The following is a 15699-nucleotide window of genomic DNA, read 5'->3' on the forward strand; positions in this document are numbered from 1 at the left end:
GCCTAAATGCTGTTGAAATCTGTGTGTTTATTTGCCTTAATATTTGTGACCTAAAAAACCCTCTGAAACTCTGGGGTTTTATCTCATGAAGTTGGAACACAAAAGTGAACATCTTAATGTTGGGAGTGTTCAGGGTTCAGGTCCCTTGGCAGCCTGAAAGTGGTGACCAGAAGACCTGATCAGGGTCCAGAACCTGAACCTTAGATCTTTTGACTCCGTATATGACTAATTCTGGCAAGAGTTTTCCAGTTCCCAGAAATAAGAGGCACTGTCTGCCTGTGGGTAAACTTTCTAAGCTAGTGAATAAAAGTAAAGAGTTGTCACTGGCTTAATTTCATTAGGCTAACCTAAAAGTGTGAACATGATAATGATATTTCAAGGTATCTAAGTAACCCAGAAAAACGTTGTGGGTTTGTTTTTTTGGGGTTTTTTTTCTGGTAAAATGGCACTTAAAAACTTGAATATCTGCAGATCCTTGGTTACTAAATGCAAAGAGAAGCTGGAGGGTTCTCGAGCATTGCACAGGGCTCACTTCTTATCCAAAGAGTGGATTACTGGGGTTTTATTTCATCTTGTTTTCAAAGAGGTTATAGATGTCACTGCCATGGTTTATAACTCTGCAGTTCCTCAGGACAAGGAAAGTTTCTGGGCTAACACAACCCTGCTTCTGTGTTTCATGCATTAAGGACAGGCAGGTAGTTAAAAACAAGGAATCTTTTTGGCATGTTTTAGGCAGTACCTTATTTCCTCCCCCCCCATAAATCTTTTTGCAGATGGAAGTGTGCAAATTTTCAGCTGTAAATCCACGAGCTGCACTGACTCCCATCCAGAGCAGAGCTGTTCCATAAGGGTTGGGTTTGTTACCCTGTTTGGTGCTTCTCTGGGAGCACCTTTACGAAGGACTGGTAATAATCCCAAATAAGAACAGTCTCTTCTTGTTTTGGTGGGAGCATTTTAGATTTGCTTTGCACAGCTATAAGCTTCAAAAATAGTGCTGGTTTGTCCTAATGCAGCTTGTGGCCATTAAACATAACTTCATGCTAAGTATGTCGATGGTATGATATGTAAATTATAAATGATCCATCTTGCCCCAAAGAACAACAATTAAAGAGGAGAATGGTCAGTGGGAAACATAATTCAGTGTGCATATTTTTCTTCTGAACAAAATAGCATTCCAGCTCTCCCCCTGATGAGAGGAATGTATTGTCAATTAATTAGACTCCCATCATATGTCCTCGGATGCCCTTCTATCATATGCCTTCCATATGTCCTTATGTCATATGCCTTCCATATGCCCTCTGTGTAATTAAGCTCCTATCATATGGCTTCTATCATATGCCATTTAAGTGGATTTCCAGGAGAATGTGGCAGTGTTACAGTTATGGACCTTTTGCAACGAGGAAAGGAACAACTCATGAGCTGTAAATTGGAAGAGGAGGAAGCAAAAGGAAGGTGGCTCGCCCTGAACAGTGTCTTTAATTGCCAGTTTTGTTTCTCTCAGCTCGAGCAGTGAATGGGAAAAAGTGTCCTGTTTTCCTCCTTTTCCCATTTCTGTGCCATGCCCAGTTTTTATTCAGCTGAGCCTGTGAATAGCCAGAGAGATAGCGACTGTTTTTCAGGGAACATTTCCACTGGAAGGTGAAATGCAAAAGAAACAATCCCCCTCCCAGAAAAGTGTTTGTCCTGCGATAGCAAAATGTGTAAACTTGGGTCTTGTTTTTGTCCCTTCACATGAAGTGGAGTTTAAGAGCAGCGTGGAGAGGGAATTAATGAGAAGGGGATGGCACAATTCCCTTCAGCACACATCCCTGTTCTCCCTCATGGACCAGGGGTGTGGAGAGCACTGTGCTTTTCTTGGCAGAGGAATTGCTTGGGAGATGGGGTTCTGATGTACAGGCAGATGCAGTGAGATGGAGTCCAAATTTACTGTGACTTATTAAGGATAAAGACAAAAACCAGGCACTGATGTTTATATACATAACGAAGAAAACTGGAGACATCCAAGGAATGATGAGGTCCTGGAGTGGTTTCCAAGGCAAGGGCAGATAATGTGCTCGATTGCCTTATGTACAGTTGTGTGTCTGTGCATCCTCTCATCCCAGCAACTGCTGAGACTCTTTTCTAATCCCAGTCAGATCTGGTGGAAGAGCTGTGACTTCCAAGACTGTTCTGCTCCATCCAGCTTTACAGGAACTCCAGAAATCCCAGCAGTCAGGAAGGAGGTTGAAAGGACAGGGAGAAGGTAAAATAGTCACATGTGCTGAGGTCTCCAAGCCATAAAATGCAGAGCAGTTTGTAGCATATCCCAGTTTACCTGGATGGAATGAGAACAGTTCGGATTCCCCCTGGCTGGTAACCAGGGTGTCCCTAAAGATTTTATATTCCAGCTGTTAGAGAAGTCTAAACCCCACAGCATCATGATTTCACTGCTATTCTGATGTGCTCTGCCTGGATTCAGTCAGTATTGACCAAAAAAAGGTCCTATATTGGCTGTGCAGGCGTTGTGCTACCCACTGTTTGGGATGGAGGTGCATTCCTGAGGGACAGCTGACAGGTCTTACTTTAATTTTCAGCTTTCATTTTCAACTCAATCCTCATTTAAATCACACACACACCACACACACAAAATACAGCCAGTCCATCTGAAAGCTCTGTGTCATTAGGGAAATTATTCGGGAAAAATTCATGTTGTGGTCCTGCCCCATCATTAGTTTGCTGGTGCCACAGTTGTAAACTGCAAATTAAGGGAAGCCTTTAAGCCTCTTGTAGTGTACCACTGAAATTATCTGCCAGGAATTATTACCAAAGTGCTCTATTCCAAAATACTTTGGTTTGCTGGGCAGCAAGAAAACACTTGCAGTGGTGCCCATGGCAGATTTTCTTTTGCTTCTGTGTTTTCACATGATTGTGATACTTGTGGAAGATGAAACTTTCACTGTTAGAGGCATTTTTTATTGTATTTTTTTTTGTGTTTTTTTTTTAAACAGTGCCTTCCATCTATTTCCACACCCAGCTGAAACTATGCTGCAACACTTCAAAATCAGATGCTTGAAGTACAGTCGAATTTGTACATAAAAGTTTTGTAAGAACTGGGATGGAATAGAGTGGAATGCCAGAATGACTCATTGTTTAATGAATAAGGCCCTAAGTGTTCTATTGATGCCATTTATAAATCTCTATAAAATGTATAGAATTCATGTCATAACTGGAATTCCAAGCACAGCAACCTTGTGAGCTAAATTGTGATGATGATGATGGGGTACTGTACAAATTAATATGGATTCTAGCACGCTTCTGCTTGAAAGCTGCTCAGAGAGTTAAAAATAAGACAATTTCATTACACAGATTCAAAGCCCCGAGCTCAGAAATGCTGCTTTTGGAAATTCCTGAGGAGGGAGGATGTTTCTGTGTGTGTGAGGGTTAAAAAGCATAACCTGTAAGGGAAGCAGATGTCCTTCCAATGAGTTGGAGGTATCGATTGGAATTGGAAAATAAAAGTATTAGCTGGTATAGGGCAGCTCAATATTTGGAACTCTTCTATTGGAAATGAGCAGTGTGAGGCTGGAGCAGAGATCTGATCACACATCCCTCTTTTTGACTCTTTTGTTCCTGCTTTTCCCTTCTCAGAGCTCAGCAGTTCAGATGTGAAACCAGGTGAAGTTCAGCATTTCCAGTGGGAGTTTTTGAGCCGAGTTCTGTATCCCCTCAGAGTTCAGCCAGAGACAAACTCATATTAATGTGTGGGGTTGGACTAGCAGGATTTAACCTGGTGAGAAAATCTTCCAGTCTGAACTGGAACAGAAAGGAAATCTGATGTTTGGAAATTTCCCATAGCAGAGGAAGATCCAAAATGCTTTATTTGGGAACAATCCTCCCCCCTTCCTTTTTATTTTTTTTCTTTTGTTCTGTAAAGAATACAAAACTTCTGGTTGCCCTGACTCCTCTGGTGCTCCAGGCAGTTCCACTTGCATAGATTTAGATTTATATATTCAAAATATAAAATGTATTCTCCCCCAGCAAATAATCTGTACAGGCTATAGGGTGAAATTAGCCTCTTTGTGCAATGTCATGGCCCTGTTTCTTGGTTAAATAAGTTCGAGAATCAGGTTTCTGGGGCAGACATGGAAAGAAATTGAAATTCTTCTGTGTTTTATGCAGTGGCTCCTCCTTCCCACCACTTTCACTTGAGACCCCTTGGAAGAGTCCTGTTGAGGAGCAGTGTGGGTGTAGCTAATACTGAGTCTATAATTTCTGGTTTCCACCTGTGTTCTTACAGAATCATAGGGTGGTTTGGCTTGGAAGGGACCTTAAAGATCATCTGGAAGGTTCCCATGTCAGGGCAGGCTCATGTTGGGGTTGGGGGCTCTCTGTTGGGTCAGTGAGGAGGGATTTGCATCAGCTTTGACTCCCCCTGCTACCACTTTTCCTTCCTGGTGATTTCCTTCATCTTGTCCCTGTTCCAGGTGTGACACACAGCTCACAGATTTCATTCTGGCTCTCATGATGTATTAACCAGATGTCAGGCTCGAGTCATTTATAATTAACAGTGATGCATTAATGTCGTGCCCAGCGATTGTAGTGCGAGAGTATTTTTGTGAATGGGGCATTTTTTTTTTAATTCTTGCAACTGCTGATGTCCAGAATAGCCACAACCAGGCAGGCAAACGGTCAGGAAAGACAGATTTATTCTTTTTTGTTTTGTTTACTCATTGACTTCTTGATGGGTGAGTGGACCTTGTTATTCCTAGATGGAGTGGAGATATAACTCAAGCCATGAATGCAAGTTTTTATGAACATTTAAGGTCTTGCTCCTGTTATAAAACTGGAGTGGATAAACCCCTGCTCAACACTAATGTGAAAATCCTCTGAGCACTGTCTATATTTTTTTGGGCCCAAAGACAGAGCACAGCAGCTGTTCTACCCAATCTGAGAAGACAAAGAGTGGCTCAAAAAAGTGCCAGCAAAAAGGGTCCAGAGCAGGGAGAAATCTGAAACTGCTACAGGGAAATGTTCCCATTAGAAAGGAAAACCAAATGGATGTTAAAATGAAAGGGAAGACTGAGGATCTCATAGTTCCACAAAGTGAGTGCAAGGAGACGTGTAGTGAAATTAAATGGTGACAAATTGAAAATGTTTCATAAAGCAATTCTTTCCCACCAGTATTTAATTAGGAAAGGAGCCTAATTGCTTTTAGAAGTTAATGGGAAGTTTGCAAGCCTAGAACAGATTAGATACTTGTGTTTTTAATAACCATCCCTAGAATTATGGTAATTCATTATGCAAACTTCAGAACGGAGTTCAGAGTTGATGTTTTAAGGTTTAGGATGAGGTGCAGCACTTCAAGCCCAGGGAAAAACCAGAGGGAAGGACAGCTCTGGCCTGTCCCAAGCTGCTAATACTTGTCACTATTAGAGGAGGTATGTTGGAGAAGGCTGGATTCTGGCCCAGTCTATATATGTCCCCTGCACAGGATTAAGCACATAGTTTGCCACTGGCAAAGAAAAGGGAAGGGTTGATAGATGTTTGTCCTTCACTTGGGTTCATATATTGAAAAACTGCAGTACTGCAGTGTTAATAATAGTTATTCAAAAGCATGGACCACTGAATAACTCCTTTCCAGTGGGAAAGGATTGGGTGTCCCCTGGCCAGAAAGGAAAGCAGAGGAAGGTGAGTGATTTACCCCAGTGTGTTATTGGAGGGCTGGGTACAAAAGCCAGGTCAGTTGGATTGAGGGCTGCATCTAAACATATGCTGTGACCTTTTCCCTCCCCATTTCTTGGAAGCCTGGTATTGCCAGGAGTAATAAAAGGCCCAGAAGCAGTGAGGGGGTCACACCTGGCTCTGCCTTCACACCCACTGTCCAGTGTGAGGTCAGAGCTGATCTTCACTCCCAGATGATCCTGGCTGGAGATCTGTGCTTGGTGCTGGATTTGGGGTCACTGCAGCCCCTGCAGAGTGTAGGCAGGCCCTTTGTATTCCTTGGCTTAAGTGAGATTTAAGGAATTGCTGTAAACAGCAGGTCAAACCCATTCTGGGATTAATGGCACTGGGGTGGGTTTATTGAAAAGTTTGTTTTTCTTGTGTTTGAAGTGGCCTCTCATCTCCTCTGACAACAAATAGCAGTTGTGGCATCAGAGAGTGGTTTGCAGCAGTGGTGTTTGCAGCCTGTCAGCTGCCACAGCTTCCCCTGGGCTTCCCATTTCCTTTCATAAAGGAGGTTGTTGGATTTGGAGGATGGGATTTTAAAAAAAGAAAGAGGAAGAGAAGGAAAAACAGGGAAGGAAGTGGGAAGGGAAGAAGGCAAGACTCGATTGCTCTCTGCTACAGATCTTGTGGTTTGAGTTGATTTGAGAAAGTGCCCTTCCAGTGGCTTTTGAAATGTGAAAGAAGAACTTATTTTATAAGAGCCCTAAGACAATTCAGTCACGTGCTTCCCCTCATTTGAATGTGGGAATAATTAGTGAATGAGAAGTTAAACTAGAGGAGGTGTTAGTGGACAAAATACAATCAGTGTCTACTACTTCCTGTGTTGGTAATGATGTAGTTAGACTGTGAATCAGGTCTGTTTGTAGGTTTTAGGATGGAAGTTACTGATCAGCAATATTGTATTTATTTTTAGGAATGTATAATATAGTAATATATCATTTATGGTGTATGATATTATAAATATATTTATAATTCCCTATTTATTTTGATATTTAGTTTATTACAGCATCTAATAAATCCACAAGGGCCCTCTACCCAACCTGTGCCAGGGCCTCCCCACCCTCCCAGGGGAGAATTCCTTCCCAATATCCCATCTAAACCTCCCCTCTGTCCATTGGAAGCCACTGCTGGAGTAACAACAAGGACAAAACGAGTCTCTCCTTTCCCTGGGTGTCCGAGGGAAGTTTAGAAGCTCCAGGAAGGATGGAATTCACTGGGGAAGCTCCAAGTTTGTAAAGCAGCTCCCTCACTGCCTGGTGCCACATTGCATCACATCTGAGCGAGGGGTTTGCATTATATATTAGCCCAGATGTGTCCTCAGATACCCTGCTCTGGAGAAGACCACTTTTAAATCTTTAATAGGGCATTAGAGCAATTTGCCTGTGATTTGGTTTTAAGTGGGCAAGGAGAGTGGTGACAAACGAAGCAGGGAGGCCCTCGAATTCTTTGAATATTCCATGTTTTCCTGGAACTGTTGGGAAAAGGCTGCCAGAAAGGTCTTGGCAGGTTTTCTAGGTGGCTGGCCAAGTCTGAAGCAAACGTGGATAGTTAATGCAGCTCTGGTCCCGAGCTCATACGTATATAACATACGTTTTTATTTAAGAAATCCCACCACATGGAGGAGCAAATGTAGTGCTAATATATCTTCCTGAAAGAAAAGAGCGAGGGGGAAAAACCCTGTCATCTTGTAACAGTAAAATGAAGGATCTTTTGCCCTTGCTTTTGAGGGACTTGGGTTGTCAGCTGAAGGAGGGAAGTCGTAGGAAATGAAACCAGGAGACGGGCAGTGGCTTTCCCACGAGGGCCCCACGTTAATCAGGAATGGCTTATGGAGCAATAGTTGGTGTCTGAGGAAAGAGGCAGAAGTTGTTGAAGGAATGGATTTCCGTTGCTAGACTGGCTTTTTGTTGTTGCCAGGCAAGTAATTAAAAATGGCAATTAAGCAAGAAAGTGATGGAATGGTCACTTGGGACCTGCTGCTGCACTTGGGTCCATGTGGACAATCCGTTGGAGAGGGAAGCAGGAGACCACCTGTGTGGGTCAGATAATGAGAATTAGGGGCTGTTACTGAACCATCCCAGGTGTAGATTATGTTGGGAAGGGTTTCTCTGGGCACCAGGGTTGGGATCATGGTTCTGTTTGGTCCCAGGGAATTGGTGTTTACTCTGGTGGCTGGTGGAAGTTGTTCCTGGGAAACACGAGGTGGGATTTCTTAGAGACACCAGGTGAATTAGCTTTGCCATTTTAATATTGTCTTCACTGCCAGGGATTCTGGTTTGTGTACAGCTCCTGGGGCTTGTCCTGTTTTATTATTAATGGGGCAAAGCCTCTACCCTTAGAGTGAAACAATTTATTTTTCTTTATTAAACCATTGGTGAAGACCCTGAAGTTGTGCCCTGGACTCCCTGTGGGGTCTTGGATGAGTCACTTATTTTTCTTTGGTTTTATTCCCTGCCTACAAAACAGAGGTCCTTGTTCCTCAGAAGGAGTGTTGTAAAGACAGAGGAGCTGGTCTTGTGAGAGTCGTTCAGGGACAGTCATGTTGGAATTGCAAGTGAAGAATTCTCTGTGAAAAAATATTTCTGATGGACTGCCTTTGTGCTGACAGCCATTCATTGGTTCTACAGAGTTAAAATTGGCAATGTCTATAATCTGACAGTATTTTTGTAAGTAAAATCATCTTGAAAAGGTTTTTATTGCACTTGAGAAATCCTAATTAATGTTATTTATTATCATAGCAAGTTAGGTAACCTGTTAGTGTTTTATATTATCACAGTAAGTTAAGTAACCTGTTAATGTTATTTATTATCACAGTAAGTAGGATATTCAGATTTTTCTGCTTGTTTTCACCATTTTCTGTCTCATTAAGGTGTTCTGCTGTCCTTTTGCATTATAGAAACCAGCAGCTCTGGGTTCAGGGTGCAGCAGAGCCTGCAGTGCAGCGTGAAGTGATGCAGAAGTGTGGATGGCACCGGGAGCTGCTGCGCCTGCTCCTGCTGCTATTCCTGGCACGCAGGGACTGAGCAGCGTCTGATGGGCCAAATGTGAGTCCTCAGAGGCTGCTGTGTCTTCCTCGCCTCCTGACACTCATTCTGTCTGTCACATCCCCCTGGATGCCTGGCTCTGTGCTGTTTAGTCTGCTCTCAGCACCAGTGGAGCAGCTGAGCAGGAGCTGCTGTGACGGGCTCGGGTCGAGGTGCCCAGGCCTGTTATTGCTGTGACAGCAACACCTAAATAAATGTCTTGGCATCCTGGAGTCACCCTGCGAGGAGAGACTCCCTGTCCCCAATCTGAGTGCATCAGGCAGGCAGGAGAGGGAGCAGGGATGGAGAGGTTTGCCCGAGCCAGGGAGCACGTGGAGAGGCAGGGCTGGAACAGGGGCAGGGCTGTTGGATCCTCCTCACTGTCAGCAGGGCTGATCTGGGATTCCTCTGCCTGCTGCTGAGCCAGCTCCTGCCTCTCCCTGGGCAGGGAACAGTGCCTTGCACCCACCAGCCAGCTGGAGGGAATATTTCGGTGTCCCACCTTTGCAGTGCCTAAGACATGTATTTATTTAATGCGAGAAATAAACCTTCATGTGTTAGTTAATTTAGTACTAGAAAACCAAGGAAATGTATCTTTGTTTTATCTTTTAAATAATTCCACCCTCTCTTTAAAAAGAAAGAAGTGCTGGTGAGAAGGGTGAAGTCTGACAAGAGGTCAGGGGATGTTTAGGAATTACTGTGCTTTGAGGTTCTTCAGGTCCCTGTAGTCTCTCAGGGCTCTTTACAAACATTAATTAAGGCTCAGAGGCCCAACTCCTTTCTTAGGTGCCATAGTTATGTTATCAATTTGTGTTGTTTTTTTCTGTAGGGAAGAACTGAAAATAGTCCACAGTGAATTCCTGGAGGAGATGGGAAAAGATCTGTGGACTGCAGGCCCCCAGTCTGTGATTTACAGTCTCTCCTTTACAGGTGACCCCAGCACTCCTTTCCTATCAAAATACAGTTCATTCTAGTGCTGCTTTTAGTCTCATGGATATCTAACTTTAATTTAATTTTCTACTTTTCCTGCCAGCTCAGATTCCCAAAATGTCCCCAACCTTTCTGCGTGAAGTTCTGAATTCTGAAGTTGAATTTGGGTTCAGCAGTTTAGACTCAAATTGAACAGCCTCAACAGGTATTATTTTCACTGGCTTTTTCAGAAAAAAAAAAAGAAAGAGTTCATTGAGAGGCACCATATTTTTCATGCAATGATTCTATTGATATTCCAAGTGAAGTTTCAAAAAAAACCATTAAATGTTGACCAGACAGGTTTTTTTTTGTAGCAGCCTTTTAGGTTAATGTGTTCATATAACTCCATCTCTTAATAACTGATATATTTCAAAATATCAGATCTTAAGAAGTTATGTCACCAAACCAGGTTAGATTTATCTGAAATCAGAGTGAGGTTCTTGGAGCTTTCATTGTGCTCTGCGTGAATCGAGTCTTCTTTGAGACTTTGGGTGGAAATGTGAAATATGAGGGGTTTTCAGGTGCTTTCCATGCTGTGGAATTGGAAGATCATTCAGGAGGAGATGTAGTGCTTTTCTGCATGACTTCAGGCACATAACTCGGGGTTTTACCTTGAGTTTTAGTTCCCTTAAATCCCTTGTGTTTGGGAGAACTCACGGACCGGGGCAGATTGGTGACTCCCCACAGACAAAACACACAGAATTTGGGGACAGAGTTCCCACTTCTCGTGCTCTGATAGGGGGTGAATTAATCTCTGTAACCTTTCTTTTGGAATTCCTCTGGGATATTGGCTGACCCTTTGTTGAACTTCTCCCTTTCCCCCAGCCTTGGGTTTCAGTAAGGGGGCAGTGTCCCAGGGCCTTTCCCAGGAGGGGAACAGCACAGCCTCACTTTGCTTTTTCCCTTGGAAATCAACTGGTTTGTGGCTTTTTCACCTTATTATTTCAATTATTCTCCATTATCCAGGGACTGAGCTCAAAGAGAACCTGTTTTCAGAGCTGGGGAATGGGGAGAAAATACAACCACCACTTTTTAAGCTGTGTTGTTGTCAGGACAGTGCTTGGGTGAGGCAATACCCTGTTGGGTTGGGAGGTGAAAGCTGGTGGGGGAGTCAGGATAAAAGGAATTGGTGGTGGTGAAATGGAATTTACACCATCTTCAACCACACTCCATCCTCTCTGTTGGCTGACAGGGCATCAGATGGGGATGACAAAAGCACTCTGGACACAGCAGCTTTCTTCCAAGGACCTCACTCCCTCCCAGGGCACGGTGAGCATTGTTGTGGTGGTTCTGTATTGTGGGCAAGCAAGGTAAGAAGTGATTTTATCACTGACTTGATGTGGAATTGGCCAGTGGTCTACAAAACAGTCAAGTTCAAATTAGAAGCTTTTGGTTGTCGAGCTCCTCACTTTGTAGAATGATGTTCTGGAAATACCCAAGTCAGGATGCCTTTGCCCACTTTTGCTTTCCATGGCTGTGCCCCACACTGTGAATTTGTACCATTCCTCACATCATTAGAATCCTCTGTTTGTATTAGTAAATGCTTTTCACTCCTCTGAAGACATTTTATGAATTTGTGAACTATTCCCATGTATTCTGTCCCTATAGCTGAGCTATAAGTGTTATTTTGGAGATATTTCCTAAGTAATCTCTGTGAAGTTTGCCTAGAGTGAAGTTATTGACTTGTCTCAGAAAGGCCTTAAGGTTTTATAGTTAATGCTTAAGTCCCTAAAGCTTCCTCCCTGGCTGAACATTCCTTCTCCTATGAATTGCTAATTCCAATTGATCTGAGAAAAAAAAAAGAAAGAAATAGTTTGTATTTTCTCTACTTTCTGCTCTAACTGTGTACCTACCAAGGTCTCTTCTTGCTTTGATCCCACCTCTGTGATTAAATTCATTCTCCCTTTCTGTTTTCCAGCTTCTCTCTGCAAACTTCCTCTCACTCCATTTCTGCAAGAACTTTTGCTGCAAACCAGGTCCCTGAGAGGATCACTGAGGGGGAGGCCAATTTATTTCTATTTATTTATAAATGAGCTGCAGAGACTTGGCCCCTTTTTAAACATAAGAACAATTTTCGGGCCTCTTTCAGTTGTGGTTATTTCACTCAAAAGAAAAAAAAAAAAACAACCCCAAGCACAGAACAATAGAGAAATATGAGGAGTTGTGGAAACCCCTCAAACTTTCCCTGTTTAGATTTTACATTCCTGGTGGTCACAGGGCCAGGTGATGCTGCCAGTTGTGTTTTCTTCTGGAGTGCCTGGCTTGGATGATCCCAAAGCACCAAGCTGAGTTCATTGCTGTGATCAAACTAGAATGATACCTCTGGTATTTTCTTTTTTTTTTTTTTTTGGCCCTTAAGGTTTTGGAATTTGAGCCTTTGAAAAACAGGGTTACTGGACTCTAGTAAATGAAGTGTCTGCATGTCAGTGATGATTCATAAAAGCAATTAAAAAAAGGAAAGTGCTTTTCCTCTGAGCGTAATGTCTTGGTTTGAAGATGCCCTAAAAGTGAGCGTGTGCTGCTCTCTTTCCAGCACAACACTTCTTATCCTGTGCTTCTGCTGATATAAACCAAATTTTTTTCACACAGTCACAGAACAGTTGGGGTTGGAAGGGACCTCTGGGGTCACTCAGTCCAACCCCTCTGCCCAGGCAGGGTCACCTGGAGCAGGTGACACAGGAACATGTCCAGGTGGGGTTGGGATGTCTCCAGAGAGGGAGACTCCATGCCCTCCCTGGGCAGCTGTTCCAGTGCTCTGCCACCCTAAATTCTTCTCCATGTTGGGCTGGAACTTGTTATGTTTTCCTTTATGGCCGTTGCTCCTCATCCTGTTGTTGGGATCCCCCAAAAAGAGTCTGGCACCATCCTCTTGGCACCCACCTTGGAGAGATTTGTATGTATTTACAGCTGAATCTTTCTTATTTGGTTTCTATTTCAATATAGTTCACATTTCTTCCTTCTTAAATTTGAGGAAAAAACTCAACTAAGGATGTAATATTTTCCATGGGAGAAATGTGGTTGTTGCAACATAAATGTTGGAGGCGACAGAGAATTGAAATTCATCGAGTAGGATTTTTCTTTTTCCCCCCCAGTGCTACTCTCTGGCATTTCTGAGCTGCCCCAAACACGAGACACCTCATTTGCACAGCTTTAAATTGATTTTCAGGGAGCAAGAGTGAACTCTGTTAAAACAGGATGAAGGTTGTGGTTGTATACAAAGATCCATCAGCGTGGCCACGTTACCTAAGCAGGAAGCAGACCCCGAGCCATGCCCTACAAGCTTCCTACATGGCTTTTCAAGCCATCCCAACCAACCTGTTACCTGTTAGGGATGGTTGTTAGGCTGTTTTAGAGCAGGCACTTCCAGTCTTGCTTCCTTCTCCAAGTGGATGCCTCGTGCTTCTCTTGAACATATTGAAGTCAGGGCTTCCCTTTGCTTTGCCCTCACATCCTGGTCATCCCTGGGATACATGCTAAGGGAAGCAAAATAGTTTACTGATTTATCATGGATCATTAGATGGAGTAACTATTCTTAAAACATCACCAGTATGGATACAATAATTAGAGATGTGCTTTTGTTAACACTGCCAGCCTCTACCCTCTTGTACAGTACCCTTGGGTACTAAATAATTACCCACTTTGTGTGGTTATCTAGCTCACTAATTACCCACAAAAATTGGGGTCAGGTGTTAACTGCTTGAAATAAGTATCCTCCGAAGGCTTGGTAAAATTGTATAAAGAAATTATGTGTTTGCTACAAAACTTTAAAAAAAAAATCAAACATTTTTTTGGGGAAGGAAGATAAGGGAAGTGGAAGGAGACAATGGATGCAGAATGTTCTATGTGATGGCAAAATCTTGCTGTGATGGTGAGAGAATCTAAAGGGAGTGAAAGGATGGTTGGCAGATACAGTCTCTAATCCAGTCTACTTTTCCCAAAGATTAGATCCTTCAGTACACAGGGTTGGATTCTTCCCCTATCTAGGCTGATGCCAATCAGGATTATGCTGGTATAAATAAGAAAATTTGTATCTGTGGATTCCCAGACTGACTTTGCTGCATAATCCCACCTCTTCCATCACCCAGGGACTTCTGCATTGCACCCAATAATTTAATTATGTGTTGTATATTTATTTCCATGTGTTTATTTTAGCTGTGTGCAGGCAGAATTTCACTCTGAGGCTGCTGCTCATAAAATGCAGTTTGCTTTGAGCAATAATTTGATTCCTGTGCTCAGGGAGTTACCCCAGTGAGTCAAAGATTTCTAGATAGCCCCACCCTCCCCAACTTCCCGAACGCTTACACTGCAGCCACTTTCCCTTTGCCAGACCCACACAAGGTGTCTAACCAGCCAAAATCCCAAGGGGCAATCCCAGTCTCCTGCCTCCCCTGTTTCAGCCCCAGAAAACTAGGAAATAAAGCCCCAGAAGCCCTAAAGCCCTTGAAACACCCGGCACGTGTAGCAGAGGGATGTTTAATAGCCCGTCTTCCTAACCTGGTTTCTTGCATAGGTGCTCTCTGTCTTCGGTACAAAGGAAACAGATTCCAGTGGGAGCTGAGAAGGTGTTCCTAAAAATCCTTTGGACCCATCCCAGGGTCTTTGCATGCCCGGATACCTTTAATTGCTCGGCGTCTCTGCAGTGCACAGCGCAACAAAGAAACTGCCTTTATTTATTGCTGTATTTTGTGGTAGGTGCTTCGTAGCCAGAAGCACCTTCTGTTCCTACACAAGCACCTTTCGGAGCCTGTGTGGATTCAGGGATTAGAAATCACCAGCCCGAACGCTTGGGCAAACAGGGGGGGGTCTCAGGAAGGCCCCCAGGACGAGGTGTGTGCTCGCCCTCGGGGGTACCTGCACACCCCGCATTGTGTGGAGCATCCCTGGAAAAGGCAGGGATCAGCCTCCTAAGGCACAATGCAGATTTAGTCGTCATCTTTGTCTCTCCCCCCCCCCGCCTCCCCGCTCTGCTCCCCGCTGATGTTAACTGTCTGTATTATTATTTATTGTTATCAGGGGATTTGGTTTGATCAATGAAGTGTATATGCGTCTGACGGACATTGGGAGAGGAAATGCTTGGAGAATGAGTAACATGTCTGCAGTGGAGGGTGTGTGTGAGGGAGAGGGAGAGCGAGCATCGCTACTAGAAACATTGACTGATGAGTTCATTTTAAAATCCAAGGGCATATAGCTGGTAAATTAGCACATATTGCAAATATAGTCTGGTGCGAGAGGCAGCAGCGCTGCCATTGAGCGGAGGGGTGGGTGTGGAGGGGAAGGGGGGGGTCGAGGAGAGGAGGTTGTCAGCTCTAAAGTCATCACGGGCATGAGCCAGGCAGTCTGCCCTGCCTCACTGCAGACGTGGGGCGTGCGATTTCCACGGGCGGCTGCGGCGCGGCGGAGGGGGGGAGCGGGGGGCACCCGGCAGAGCAGCAGCGCTGGATTTTATTGTTTTAAAATCCAGAGCCAGCCGGAGGGACGCAAGGCGAAGGGCTGCAAGCCCCTCCGCTTCCCCCTCTCCTTCCCCCCTCCGGCCCCCCGGCACCCCCTTAGGAAGGCGGCGTGGGGCGGGAGCGGCTGCCCGGAGGGTCCCGGGGCTGGTACCCGGCGGGGATGCGGCGGGGACGGGGATGCGCCGGCGGGTTTCTCCCGGGAGCTTAAGAGATTATTGGGGAGGGGTGACCGGGAATGGTGTGTGTGAGTGAGTGTGTGTGTGTGCGGGGCTGGCGGCGGGGGGAGCCGAGTCCTTATTCTGTTAAAGATTTAAGTAGGCATGCAAGGAATCTCTAGGATAGTTGGCAAAGGGCGAGGGTGGGGAGGGGGGGGGGAAGGATCCAAAAGAGTCTGTAACCAGACACTGAAGCTTTCCAGGAGTGAGAGTGTGTGAGAGAGACTGAGACAGAGCGAGAGGAAGAGAGGGGGCAGTGTGGTCTAGTACATTTTCATCTGGTCGTTGATTTGAGCCTGATGCTTGCTGTCCCTCAACAGCCTCCCTTGCCTGGAT

The 15699-nt window shown here is 44.5% G+C and overlaps 1 long non-coding RNA gene across 1 annotated transcript in view; it reads left to right on the plus strand.

The window, feature by feature from the left end:
• Window positions 1–15699, plus strand: part of LOC127482296 (uncharacterized) — an 80636-nt gene that overhangs the window by 64615 nt on the left and 322 nt on the right. Inside the window, exons 11-15 of the long non-coding RNA XR_007908490.1 lie at window positions 8603–8750; window positions 9559–9659; window positions 9763–9864; window positions 10891–10967; window positions 11617–15699. The exon at window positions 11617–15699 is cut by the window's right edge and continues 322 nt beyond it. This is a non-coding gene — a long non-coding RNA (uncharacterized LOC127482296). The remainder of the gene's footprint in view (window positions 1–8602; window positions 8751–9558; window positions 9660–9762; window positions 9865–10890; window positions 10968–11616) is intronic.

The sequence above is a fragment of the Manacus candei genome, unplaced genomic scaffold (assembly GCF_025592945.1).
Source record: "Manacus candei isolate 608988 ecotype Guabito, Panama unplaced genomic scaffold, ASM2559294v1 h1tg000086l, whole genome shotgun sequence".
Lineage (NCBI taxonomy): Eukaryota > Metazoa > Chordata > Aves > Passeriformes > Pipridae > Manacus > Manacus candei.